Raw genomic sequence first — 13491 nt, 5'->3', positions numbered from 1 at the left:
TTCTTCATTGCTGTTAGCTTTCCAAAACCTTTTAGGGCTTCTGGCTATGTGAGATCCGTATGTGTGCAGCCAACAATGTTAACATGGCATTGGGTAACCTAAAGGCACCTTTTTCGTCTGAGCTGATTAGATGTTTTGAGCACTGAACTGCATGTTGATACAGTTTGCTTCCTTCCTATCATCCGCCCCATTTTAAAAGCAACTATTACAAAAAAATTATAATTTTAGGTAAGATATGCAGATAATGCAAAGATGATTTTGTAGTATGGTTTGTTGTGCTTTTTCCGTTTTGTATAATATACTTCCTCCCGCAAGATTAATGATCGAAGCAGGCAATTTGTAATGTTAACCTATAAACAGAACAAAATAGTTTTTCTTTACTCTTTCAGTTGTTTGTTTTCTTTTATTTAGCATAATACTGATTGGTTTTGCATAAATCAAATCATAAAGTGACTCCTGCGCAACCTAAGTTCTAACAAAGTCTAACAGCAACATATTTGGTCAGATATGATGAAAAGTATAAATTCTCATTTGAGTCAACATTTCACGTTATATTAATCATTGCAAGTTATTTTCTGACTTTTCAACACAAAGCTGCTTGCTATATCAGATTAAATTAGTGTGCTTATTCTTGCTGCTTCTTATCATATAATGAAAAGCATGTCATTTGTTTTAATGGTGAGTTTAACTCAGTCAAGATGGCAAAAGAATATTCATCAACAGTACCACTAGCGCAGAATATTTAATGTAGTAATGTGGAATAAATTTGCAGATAAAAGAAACATGAAATCTTGGGAGTGTATATTCTCTAAGTGAAAACCCATTGTCCCCCACCCCCAGTGCATGGGAAAAGTTAAAAGTCTTTATTGTCTTTTTTTTTAAAAAAGAATGTTATATGTCCTGCGGTGATGATACTTGTTACTTGGGATCTCTTTCTCTAAATGATCATTGCAGTGATGTTACTGCAGGAGAAAACAGGTTTGAAATGGAATTTAATTTGATGTAATAGGATTCAAAATTGGAGTTACGCTGATTCTGCAAATCATCCAAAAAGAATGAACATGATTTACCTGGCTAGCTGCATTTATTTCCTCAAGATTAGGCATTCTCAAGTGTTTGCCACATACCAATTTAAAGAAGCATTAAATTTAACTTAACTTATTGTTTATGGAGCAACCCTACTTTGCAATTAGGTGGTGCCAATTATGTCTCTTCCCCCCCAACCTTTCTTTCCCATTTAATAATGTCCTTCAAATGAGTGTATAAACCATCGGAATTTAAATCTTTAGCGCTTACTAACCTCTTTGCCTTCAGTGTTCAGTGCCAGTTCTGAATTTCTGTGTTTGGGCCTGATTGTTGCCCAATAACATTGACATGAGCAGACAAAAAAAGACAGGATGCCCCACCCTTGGCAGTGATTTAATCATTTCAGGATCTGTTCTAGCAAAACCATCCTGTTTGGAAGTTGTCTCCACTTGAACAGACACCATTGTGTATCATCAAAGAAAGCATTAATGAAATTTTGTGTGCTCCTTTTGCTAAAGTTTTCAATTATTGTTAGAAAAGAGCCATTCTCTACTTTTCAGATATGATTCCTGAAATTGTTAATCTTACAATGAGCTCATCCTTGGAAATTATTTTGAACTTGTCCAGTTTATGTTCCCTTGTAATGGAGAACATGTCAAGGCTATGATCTAATCTTGAGTGCTATAGTTCTAAGTAGTCAGAAAAAAAACAGCTATGTGTAAAATCATATTACACTATTTATAAGCCTGAAAGCCTTGTAATTCAGGGATACACACAATTCTGCTGCAAGGCCTGTTTCTTCCATTAAGCCACTGCAGAAATTTAGTTGGTTTATTCTTCACAGTTCTTTACTTGTGTGAGAATGATGTTGCACCATGTGGTTACACCAGTTCTAATGCAGAATAAAAGGAAGCTGATTCATTTGAAAGCAAATCTAATTTGCACTTTGCGTGTATTACCTGAGTAATCTGTGCAATGTTTTTTTTAAAATCAACCTACACCATGATTACATTATTGAAATGAGTTTTACTTTGGCAGAGAGCAAGTGAGACACTTGGGTGCCAAATTGCAAGGTTTCTACTCTGGTGGTGAAATATTGAGTTCCTGAGGTGCTTGTTATTGTGGCCTGACTTTAGAAGAGCTCCATAGTTCTAGGCCAGCTGTGTGGGTGGACTGCTTTCTAATGGCAAGCATTCCACTGGAAGGGGTGGAAGGAAAATCTGACAATATCCCAAGTCATCCCGCTGTGGATTCAGCTTCAGTCAGCAAGGGTGTGGTGTCTCGACTCTGCTCATAACCATTTGATTGTATGGCACTGTTTGCCCACCAGAGTTTTAATGAGTCTGCAATTCTCATATTCCAATCACTTCATCTGAACTATCAACATCTTTTAGCATCCTACACCAACTATCCCCACCCCTACCCCTCCCAAATTATAGCATAAATGCTGTCCCCTCCACACTTCACTTCAAGTCTGAAGAATCATCTAGACTTGAAATGTTAGCTTGCTGTCACTCCATGGATGCTGTCTGACCTGCTGTGATCTCCAGCGTTTGTTGTTTTTAGTACAGATTTCAGCATCTCAGTAATTTGTTCCTAGAGTTTTAATAAAGGCAGTGTACATTGCATGTTTTTGCAAACAAGTTTTGGGTTTATATCATTTATTATGAAATAGATGGAGCTTTTATGTCCTATTTGTTGAAGTTGACTTGTATATAAATCATGTGCAGGTCTCCTAATTTGAAAGGTGATTGAGGTGTGAAGGGAGCATATTGAAAATTATGCACTTTTTTAATTGGAACGGAGAAGATTTTTTTTCTTCTCAAAGGATAGATGATTGTGACGGCACACACGCGTACACAAACAGTGAGAGCTGGGCACAGTGCATTTCATAAGTATCTGTTAAATGTGTTATTTCAGCAATGTACACCTAGAAATGCAATCCTGGACCACTGTTAGCTACCTTTACTGTATAGCTTTTCATGGAAAGACTGAAGTATTTAGAGGAAAGGTGGAAATGCTCTATGCAATGTAAGCATTTTAGTTCCCCTCAGATTATTGAGAAAAAAGAGTGCAGGTAGCTCTCATCAAACCTTTTTTTGCCACCATTGCAGTTTTGGACTTGGTTCCAAACCCAAATGGTTGGGCTGGCTTTTTGGGCAAATATCACTGTATCCCTGTGGAATCCACTTGGGTGCGGGGTACTCTACAATACTGCATCTTTAAAGTTCATGTTTTTGCAACCAAGTTAAATGAACTGGTAATCTTTTAGCTGTTGACTTAAAAATTTGTCATTTTTTGTGTGTTGTTAAGTCTTTTTTTTGATAAAATTTTCACGTCACAGGGGGTAAATATCTATGGCAAGCAAGTTTAGCTGGAGCAGCTAACATTGGTCACTGCCACATCTGTTTCTAATTACAGAATTTGATTACAGTAATAATAAAAAATGGTGTTACTTGATAATAAATACAAGGTGTCTCTCCAAAGTAATCTGGAGGAGGGCATGCTATCAGAATAATGTTTGTTAAACGTGTGCATCACTAACTGTGTATTGTTTTGGGCCACTATGCAAACTGGCTAATAAAGCCAAATTAAGCCATGGGCCAGATTTTGAGTAGTGGCAATCACACGCAGATTTTTAATCTGCTCCTTTTAAATGTTGAGGCAGAACTCCACATTTCTGACACAAGATTTTGATCATTAAAAGTGTGATGTGTGCTTTAAACCTGACAGGTCCCTCACATTGCAGTCATGGAAAGTAAAATATGCTGTACATTTTCACACCAGTAGTTGCTGTATTCTGTGATTTTTTAAAGGACACTGGCAGGTCTGGTGAAACAGCAAATACATAAAGTAATTGTGAGATGAGCAGAGTACGATGACCGGTAAGGATTAACGTGCTGGAGTCCAGGTGAGAAGGGTACTTGGTAAGTGTGGAGTATTTGGGGTAGGCTGGGGTGGAAGGTGACTGTTGCTTCCAGGACCGTAGGTGTTGGGAAGATTGGGTCTGGGATGGGGAATGGAGTCAGCTTGAGGGAAAGGTTAGCCATCAGGGAGTGGATCTCTTCCTACAGATGATGGGGGATATGGGGGTCTCAGGTTTGTGGGGTGGGGTTCGTCAAGAAGCAGGAGCGGTATGGAGTCTCAGGGTTGTGGAGTGGTATCGGAGGGTTGATTCTAGTGATGGGGAGAGGAACTAAAATATACTCAGTGCACAAAAGTAACATTGTTTAATGAAGATAAAATCAAAACTAATTATCTGCAATTTTTTAGTCCTAAATGTGCACATTTCATTTGGCCTCGATCTTCATATTGAGAGTGTAAGAAAGTGATTGGTATGACAATGATCTTAAACTAGTCTGAGTTTTAAGCCAGGAGTTGCGACGTTGGAGCATTAGACTCCCAGTTGGAGCTATTGGAACTGAACTTTATCTGCTTGCCAGTTTTGGTGGAATTGTCTAGACCACTTCCTGCAGAATTGCCCATTGCTGCGCATGGTAACAGGGAGTATGCTGATATGACTGCTCCTTGCTCTCAAGTGTGGGAATTATCTGGCTGAGGGTATTTAATTGAAAGAAAGGGATGCAGTAGAGAATTTATTAAGTCAGACTGTCATCATTGTTCCTATTATGCAACTTTTCCCTAATTTTCACTCCTTTTGATCTCCCTAAATGCAAAGTCTAACTGGCCACGAATCTGTATTTTAATGGTCTTGGATCAGCAATGTTAAAGTTTTTTTTCCCCCACTCCTGGCTACAGTTTAATCAAACACTGAGTGCTATAAAACAATTACAAGATTTAAAAAGAATTTTCTAAATAAGAGTTTTGACCTTGTTCCAAACGTTATATTGTGACTGTTTTCTTAAAATAAAAGTTAGCTTTTAATACTTTGCCAAAATTATTTTTTATTTTGATTTGTAAATGTCGAAACACTTTACCCAACTGACTGAGAAAAAAATAATTTCTTTACTTGTAGATGTATAAATAAATATGCTATTTTATGCTCTTTCAGGCCTATTTGCATTTGAGTCTGCCAAAGTCAGCTCCAGATAAAGCTATTGTTAATATTTAACCAGTTAGTGATTCAGCATACTAAAATATAACTTCATTTAAATCATGTAGCTGTTTTGGATGCTTTCTTTCACTGAAGATATTAGTAACAGCCGCCTAAAACGTCAGTCCTGTAATCAATATTTCTGACTTTTAACTGTCCTCTGAAATTTCTGAGAAGCTATCCATTGTAGCCAGGAAGTTGAAGACCCTAAGGATGGACAGCATAGCAATGCCCACAACCTATGGATGAGTAGAACATGTCACTTACTATCTGTTATTAATCCCAGTGCACATTGGTTCCCAATGACACATTTTTAAAATAGTCTTTTCTGAGATGTGGACATTATTGCCTATCGTTAATTGAGACTCTGGATAACTCAACGAAAGTGAGGACTGCAAATGCTGGAGATTAGAGTCGAGAGTGTGGTGCTGGAAAAGCACAGCAGGTCAGGCAGCATCCGAGGAACAGGAGAATTGACTTTTCAAGCAAAAGCCTTTCATCAGGATTCCAGATGAAGGGCTTTTGCCCGAAATATTGAAACTCCTGCTCCTCGGATGCTGCCTCACCTGTGGTTTTTCCAGCACCACCCTCTCGATTATTAGTCTAGTAGCATTACCTTGCATCGTTTGCAAATTATTGTATGCCTGTGTCTTCTCATTCTAAATCATTGTATGGGCGGGAGCAATTTTTGTCATTCAACTTGTCAATGTCTTTGTGTAATTTTGTACTGTACTCCTCACTGGTTACATTTCTTCCAACTTGGAAGTTGTCCAGTGATCTAGCTCATTTGATATATATCAAGGAATATATGTTTCCAAAACCAACCACAGGGTAGCTCCACTACACTCCTTCCTGCAGCCCACAAAATATCCATTAACCATCAGTCACTCTTTCCTCAGTTCTGAAGAAGGGTCAGTCGGCCCGTTATGTTAACTCTGATTTCTCTCCACAATTCCAGCAATCGCTATTTTTGTTTCTGATTTACAGCATCCTGCAATTCTTTTGAGTTTTTTTTAAACTCACTGTTTCCTTTTCCTCAGTTTTGCTCTACATTGCTACTGTCCTGTTTGTTTTGGGATCTGTAACTTTTTGTCTCCAATCTGCTGTGTGATCTGGGGTGGCACGGTGGCTCAGTGGTTAGCACTGCTGCCTCACAGCACCAGATCTCTGGTTCGATTCCAGCCTTGGGCGACTGTCTGTGTGGAGTTTGCACGTTCTCCCCGTGTCTGTGGGGGTTTCTCCGGGTGCTCCAGTTTCCTACCACTGTCCAAAGATGTGCCGGTTAGGTGAATTGGCTATGCTAAATTGCCCGTAGTGTTAGGTGCATTAGTCAGAGGGAAATGGGTCTGGATGGGTTACTCTTTGGAGGGTTGGTGTGGACTGGTTGGGCCGAAGGGCCTGTTTCCACACTGTAGGGAATCTAAAATTCTGAATCAAATTCCTTTTGGAAGTCTACGTACACCACATCAAGGCATTGTACTTATCAACTTTTTGTGTTATGTCTCTGGTATTTCCTCCTCAGCCTTCAGTTTCAAACTATCTGGCCCAGCTTTGTTGCCCTATTGAAACCAGTTCTGCCCTAGTTAATTATTCTCACTCAGTTGTCCTTTTTTTTGTTCTTTTCCACCCTTATCCAAGACTGGTACAATTGCGGCATTTGGATGGGTATATGAATAGGAAGGGTTTGGAGGGACATGGGCTGGGTGCTGGCAGGTGGGACTAGATCGGGTTGGGATATCTGGTTGGCATGGACAGGTTGGATCGAAGGGTCTGTTTCCATGCTATACTTCTCTATGACTCTATAACCTAATGACACCATCATAGAAACTGACATTTAATGTACTTGACCCACCTTGTTCCCAAGAACCAGGTCTAACAATGCGTCCTTTTTTATGGGGCCACACTTTTGTTGTAGAAATTCTCCTGAACCCAAATAGGAGTACATGTCTCTCACTGCTCTTGACATTACCAGTAGATTATACTTGGGTAATTGAAGTCGCTCATCGGTAACCACTGTATAATGCTTACAGCTCTCACTAATCTCAGTGATTTTTGAGAAGATTAATAGTTCAGGTGGTTAAGTATGTAAGTTAGCTTGCTGAGCTTGAAAGTTTGTTTTCAGGCATTTTGTCGCCATTTTAGTAACATCATCAGAGAGTCTCCAGTGAAATGCTGGTGGTATGTCCAACCTCTCTCTTTATAAGTCTTTACTTCTTAAGGTAGGTGATGTCATTTCCAGTTCTTTTTTTCAAGGGGAGACAGCTAGGATTTAAATAGATGTGCTTACTAATGGAGTTCTGGTTAGAGTGCCATGCCTCTAACAATTCTTGAGTTTGTCTTTGTTTCGCCTGTCTGAGGATGTGTGTTGTCCCAGTCAAAGTGGCGTCTTTCCTTGTCTTAATGTATGAAACTAGTGAAAGTGGGTCTATCTTTTGGTGGCCAGTTGGTGTTCATGTATCCTGGTGACAAGTTTCCTGCTAGTTTGTCCGACGTAGTGTTTTTTACAGTACTTGCATGGCATCTTGTAGATGACGTTAGTTTTGTTAGCAGTATCTAATGGATCCTTTAGATTCATTAGTCGCTGTTTGTGTGTTGGTAGGTTTGTGGGCTACCATGATGCCAAGGGGTTTGAGTAGTCTGGAAGTCCTCTCTGATATGTCTTTGATATAGTTTTGTTCCTCTACATTCTTCACATTGGTAGTCGATGGAATTCAACTAGAAATGCCATTACGCACTTTTTATTTCCTTTGTTCTAAACCAAATTGTTTTAGAGTCATAGAGTCATGCAGCACAGAAACAGACCCTTTGGCCCAATTTGTCCATGCTTATTTTCTTGTGCAAAAGTGTTTTAAAAATCTGTTCTTCAATCCATCGGTTAGTGGCTTAGCCATGCTAAGTTGCTCATAGTGTCCAGGGAATGTGCAGGCTAGGTGGATTAACCATGGGAAATGCAGGGTTACAGGCGTAGGGTCAAGGATGGGTCTGGCTGGAATGCTGTCTAGAGAGTTGGCGTGGAATTGATCGACCAAATGACCTGATTCCACCCTAGAGATTCTTTCATTCAGTGAAAATTTCTGGACTCTGACGGTCCCTAACAGCAGCTGCTCATAAAGGAACATCTCCATCTATTTCTCTCCCTCACCGCTACCACCACCACCACCACATATGCTGAGCTCACCACTCAGCAATCTTAACTTTTTATAGTAAACCTTACTTAAGGCACCTCTTTCCCCAATGTGTCAACTTCCCACCATGAATCAAATTCCCCGAGAACTTGTTCTGTCTTGACTCACTCTGGTATTGTCGCATAGTATGTCCCTTGCTAGTGGCTGAAGGCACTGGATTCTCAACTACCCTGGATACTATTACAATGAAGGACAGGCTTTTTCCTCAACCTCTCCTCTCTCCTGAGACATGATGTCCCTCGGGTTAAACAACCACTGGTCATTTCTCTCTAATGTGAAACCAGCCCTATAGTGCAGGAGGACTATGGTGACTTTACCTCTTATGGCCCCTTTGCACGTTCTGGCAATAGTATTTGTACTATTTAATCTTGTGCTTCAGAACTTGATGTCTGTCTAGCACGGTTGCTCAGTATTTAGCACTGCTACCTCACTGTGCCAGGGACCCAGGTTCGATTCTACCTTCAGGTGACTGTATGGAGCTTGCACATGTTCCTTGTGTATGCATGTGTTCCCTCTGGGTGCTCTGGTTTCCTCCCACAGTCCAAAGATGTGCAGGCTAACTGGATTGGCCATGCTAAATTGCCCACAGTGTCCAGGAATATGCAGACTAGGTGGATTAACCATGGGAAATGCAGGGTTACAGAGATGAGGTAGGCGGGTGAGTTTGGGTCAGATGCTGTTCGAAGGGTCTTTGTGGGTTTGTTGGGCTGAATGGCATGCTTCCATATTGTAGGGATTCTATGGTTTGAATGTGGAAGATTGTCCAGGTATGTCATGTGCCCAAAAAACTGCACAAATCCAGATTGCCAATTCCTACTTTTTCTGCCTATTCTCAGTCATCACAATGAAGGAGCGAGTTGTCAACAGTGTTATCAAACAGTACTTGCAAAGGAATTATCTAGCTCACTGACATTGAGTTTGCACTTCACCAAGGCCACTTCATTCCTGACCTCATTTCAGGCTTGATCCAAATATGAGCAATAGAGCTTAACTCCCGAGGTGAGGCAGTACTAACTGCCTTTGAAAGGAAGATAGCATTTGACCAAGGAAAATATCAATGAGCCATCGCAACAATGGATTTGGGGGTGGAAAGCTCAATGCTGGTTGGAATCCTACCTATAGCAAAGGAGACTGGTTGTTGGAGTCAGTAGTCACAGCTCAGAGACATCACTGCAGGTGTTACAGGATAGTATCCCAACCCAACCATTTTTAGTTCCATCATCAATTACCTTTTCTTCTCTACTATGGGCCCATAGAACATTCCAGCAATAGCATTTGTACTCTTGAACCTTGTGCTTCAGAACTTGATGTCTGTCTAGCCAAGCTGATCCAGTGCAGCTACAACACAGGCAGCTACCTGACCAGGCTAGCAGGGTATGGTTTATAGGGCAATTGCATGTTCCTCCTTCAGAATGTGGCAGGTGAGAGACACTGCACATGTCTCTGCCGACCACATCTGCAGGAAGTGCACCCAACTCCACCACCTCCTCGTAAACAGAGTTAGCGAACTGGAGCTGGATGAACTACAGATCATCCGGGAGGCTGAAAGAGAAATTGAGAGGATGTACAGGGAGGTGGTCACTCCTCAGACACAGGATAAGAACAGATGGGTTACAGTAAGGGTAGGAAAGGGAGCCATTGGATAGGGCAGGAATCCCCTGCGGCCATTCCCCTCAGCAATAAATATATCATTTTGGTTACTGCTGGTGGGGACATCCTACTGGGGAAAGCCATAGTCGTCAGCTCTCTGGCACTGACCCTTTTGCTGTGGCTCAGAAGGGAAGGGAGAATAGGAAAAGGCTAGTGGTAGGGGACTCAATAGTTAGCTGGATTGACAGGAGATTTGTAGTCAGGGCTAGGACCCCTGGAGGGTATGTTGCCTCCCTGCTGCCAAGATCCAGGATTCTGAAGGGGAAGGGTGAGCAGCCAGAAATCGTGGTACATATTGGCACCAATGATGCAGCTACAAAGGGATTGAGGATCTGAAAAGTGACCGCTGAGAGCTAGGTTGGAAGCTGAAAAGGAGGACGAGTGGAGTAGTGATCTCAGGTTTGCCACTGATGCCACGAGATAGTGAGGTGAGGAACAGCCAGTGAATGCAGTTTAACACGTAGCTACGAGGCTGTTGCAGGAGGCAGGGCTTCAGATACCTAGACCATTGGGATACCTTCTGGGGAAGGTGGGACTTTACATGAAGAATGGGTTGCACCTGAACTGGAGGAACACAAATGTCCTGGGTGGGAGATTTGCTTGTGTGGTTCGGGAGGGTTTAAACTAGTTTAGCAAGGGAGTGTGAATCAGAGCTACATATCTGAGAGGGGCAGTTGTAGATGGGGCAGTGACAGATTCACTACATCCTTTCAGGAAAGTTTCTCACGTGATGGATGAAAGGGATTGGTTAGTGTGTTTCCTTTACACAAGGAGTGTCAGAAATAAGAATGATGAACTTAGAGCATGGATCAGTACTTGGGACAATGATGTTGTGGCCATAACGGAGATGTGGGTTTCACAGGGGCAGGAATGGTTGTTAGATGTTCCACGGTTTAGAACTTTTAAAAAGAACATGGAGAGTGGAAAAAGAGGAGGAGGTGTAGCATTGCTAATCAGAGAGTGCATCACAGCTACAGTAACAAAGGTTGTTGAGGAAGGTTTGTCTACTGAGTCAGTATGGGTGGAAGTTAGAAACAGCAAGGGAATGGGTGTTTTCTACAGACCACCTAATAGCAGTAGAGAGATTGAAGAACTCAAGCTGGCAGATTTTTGAAAAATGCAGATGTAGCAGGGGTGTTGTTATGGGTGATTTCAACTTTCCCAAGATTGGCTGAAATCTCCTTAGTGCAGATGGTTTGGATGGAGCCATTTTTAATCAGGTGTGTTCAGGAGGGTTTCCTTACTGTGTGTAGACTTGCTGACGAGGGGAGAGGCCATTTTGGATTTCGTGCTCAGCAATGAGCCAGGACAGGTGTCAAATCTCATGGGAGGAGATCATTTTGACAGTGACCACAACTGCCTCACGTTCACCATACCCTCGGAGAAGGAAAGAAGCAGTTACCAAGGGAAGATTTTCTTTTTTGGAAAACAGAAATTATGACCCTATCAGACGGGAGTTAGGAAGTACAGACTGGGAGCAATTGTTCCACAGAAAGGGCACAGCAGACGTGTGGAGACTGTTTAAGGAGCAGTTGCGAGTGATGCACGAATTTGTTCCTCCGATATAGGTAAGAAGGGATATGATTAAGGAGCCTTGGATGACTAGAACAGAGGAGCTTCTTGTCAAAAGGAAGAAGATTAGGTTATGTAAGGTGGAGGAAGCAAGGATTGAGCACAACTTTAAAGGATTGCAGACTTGCTTAAAAGGGGCTCAGAAATGGAATGAAGAGAGCCAGGAGGGGCATGAAAAAGGTTTGGCAAGAATGATTAGGGAGAACCCAAGGCATTTTACTCATACGTGAGAAATAAGAGTCATCAGTCAGAAGGTAGGGCCAATCAGGGATAGCATAAGGAACTTGTGCATGGAGTCTGAGCAGATAGGGGAAGCCCTAGATAAGTTTTTTGCTTCAGTTTTCACGAAAGAAAGGGACTGTATTGTGAATGAGAACTTTGAGGTGCTGGGATATAGGCTTGAACAGATCAAGATTGATGAAGTTGATGTGCTGGAAATTTTGGCAAACAATAATGTTGACAAGTCCCCAGGGCCAAACCAGATTTATCCGAGGTTGCTCTAGGAAGCAAGAAAGGAGGTTGCTAAGCCACTGGCAAGAGTCTTTGCTTCCTCACTCTCCACAGGCGTTCTGCTAGAGGATTGGAAGGAGGCAAATTCTGTTCTTCTTTTCAAGAAGGGTCATCGGGAAATCCCTGGCAATTACAGACCAGTCAGTCTTTCGTCTGTGGTCAGCAAGGTTTTGGAAAGAATTCTGAGAGATAGGATTTATGACTATTTGGAAAAGCATAGTGATTAAAGGCAGTCAGTATGGCTTTGTGGGGGGCAAGTCATGCCTCACAAATCTTATTGAGTTCTTTGAGGAGGTGTCAAGACAGGTCGACGAAGGTCGAGCAGTGGATGTGGTGTATGTGGACTTCAGCAAGGCATTTGGTAAGGTATATGGTAGTCTCATTCATAAAGTCAGGAGGTATGGGTTGCGGGCAGATTTGGTTATCTGGATTCAGAATTGGTTGGCTGACAGAAGGCAGTGTGTGGTTGTAGATGGAATGTATTCTGCCTGGAGGTCAGTGTTGAGTGGTGTCCCGCAGGGCTCTGTTCTTGGACTTCTGGTCTTTGTAGTTTTTATGAGTGACTTGGATGAGGAGGTTGAGGGTGGGTTAATAAGTTTGCAGATGACACAAAGGTTGGAGGTGCAGTTGATCGTATCGAGGGTTGTTGCAAGCTGTAGCGCGACATAGACAGGATGCAGAGCTGGGCTGAGAAATGGCAGATGGAGTTCAACCTGGATAAATGTGAAGTGGTGCATTTGGGAAGGTTGAATTCGAATGCTGAATACAGGATTATAGACAGGATACTTGGCAGTGTGGAGGAACAGGGATCTGGGTGTTCGAGTATATAGATCCCCCAAAGTTGCCACCCAAGCGGATAGGGTTGTTAAAGCATATGGTGTTTTGGCTTTCATTAATGGATTCCTTTAAGAGCCTCAAGGTTTTGCTGTAGCTCTACAAGTCCCTGGTGAGACCACACTTGGAATAATATGTCCAGTTCTGATCGCCCTACTATAGGAAAAATACAGAGACTTTGGAGAGGGTGCAAAGAAGGTTTACCAGGATGCTGCCTGGACTGGAGGATTTGCCTTATGAAGAGAGCTTGGACTTTTCTCTCTGGAGAGAAGGAGGAAGAGAGGTGACCTGATTGACGTATATAAGATAATGAGAGACATGGATAGAATCAATACCCAGAGACTTTTCCCCAGGGCAGGATTGACAGACGCGAGAGGTCATAGTTTTAAGATATTGGGAGAGAGCTATAGAGGGGACATCAAAGGTAGGTTCTTTACGCAGAGTGTTGTGAATGCATGGAATGTGTTGTCAGCAGTGGTGGTGGAAGCGGAGTCATTACAAACTTTTAAGCAACTGCTGGATATGCACATGGACAGCAGTGAACTGAGAGGTGCGTAGGTTAGGTTATTTTATTTTATGTTAGGATTCAACCTCGGCACAACATCGTGGGCCAAATGGCCTGTTCTGTGCTGTACTTTTCTATATTCTAATTTAGTTGGC

At 42.0% G+C, this 13491-nt stretch overlaps 1 protein-coding gene across 9 annotated transcripts in view; it reads left to right on the top strand.

The window, feature by feature from the left end:
- mbnl2 (muscleblind-like splicing regulator 2) overlaps positions 1 to 13491 on the top strand; it is a 128424-nt gene that overhangs the window by 16848 nt on the left and 98085 nt on the right. Inside the window, exon 2 of one of the 9 annotated variants that reach the window (XM_060825866.1) lies at positions 3843 to 3937. The exons of 7 other annotated variants lie outside the window; for them this stretch is intronic. The gene's annotated coding sequence lies outside the window, so the exon portion shown is untranslated. Of the gene's footprint in view, positions 1 to 3842; positions 3954 to 13491 lie in introns of all 9 variants that reach the window. One more of the 9 variants, XM_060825868.1, reaches the window with a different exon arrangement.

Source organism: Hemiscyllium ocellatum, chromosome 6 (genome assembly GCF_020745735.1).
Source record: "Hemiscyllium ocellatum isolate sHemOce1 chromosome 6, sHemOce1.pat.X.cur, whole genome shotgun sequence".
NCBI classification, from domain to species: domain Eukaryota; kingdom Metazoa; phylum Chordata; class Chondrichthyes; order Orectolobiformes; family Hemiscylliidae; genus Hemiscyllium; species Hemiscyllium ocellatum.
The sequence above is the reverse complement of the archived record's forward strand: the minus strand, read 5'-3'. Positions and strand labels throughout refer to the sequence as shown.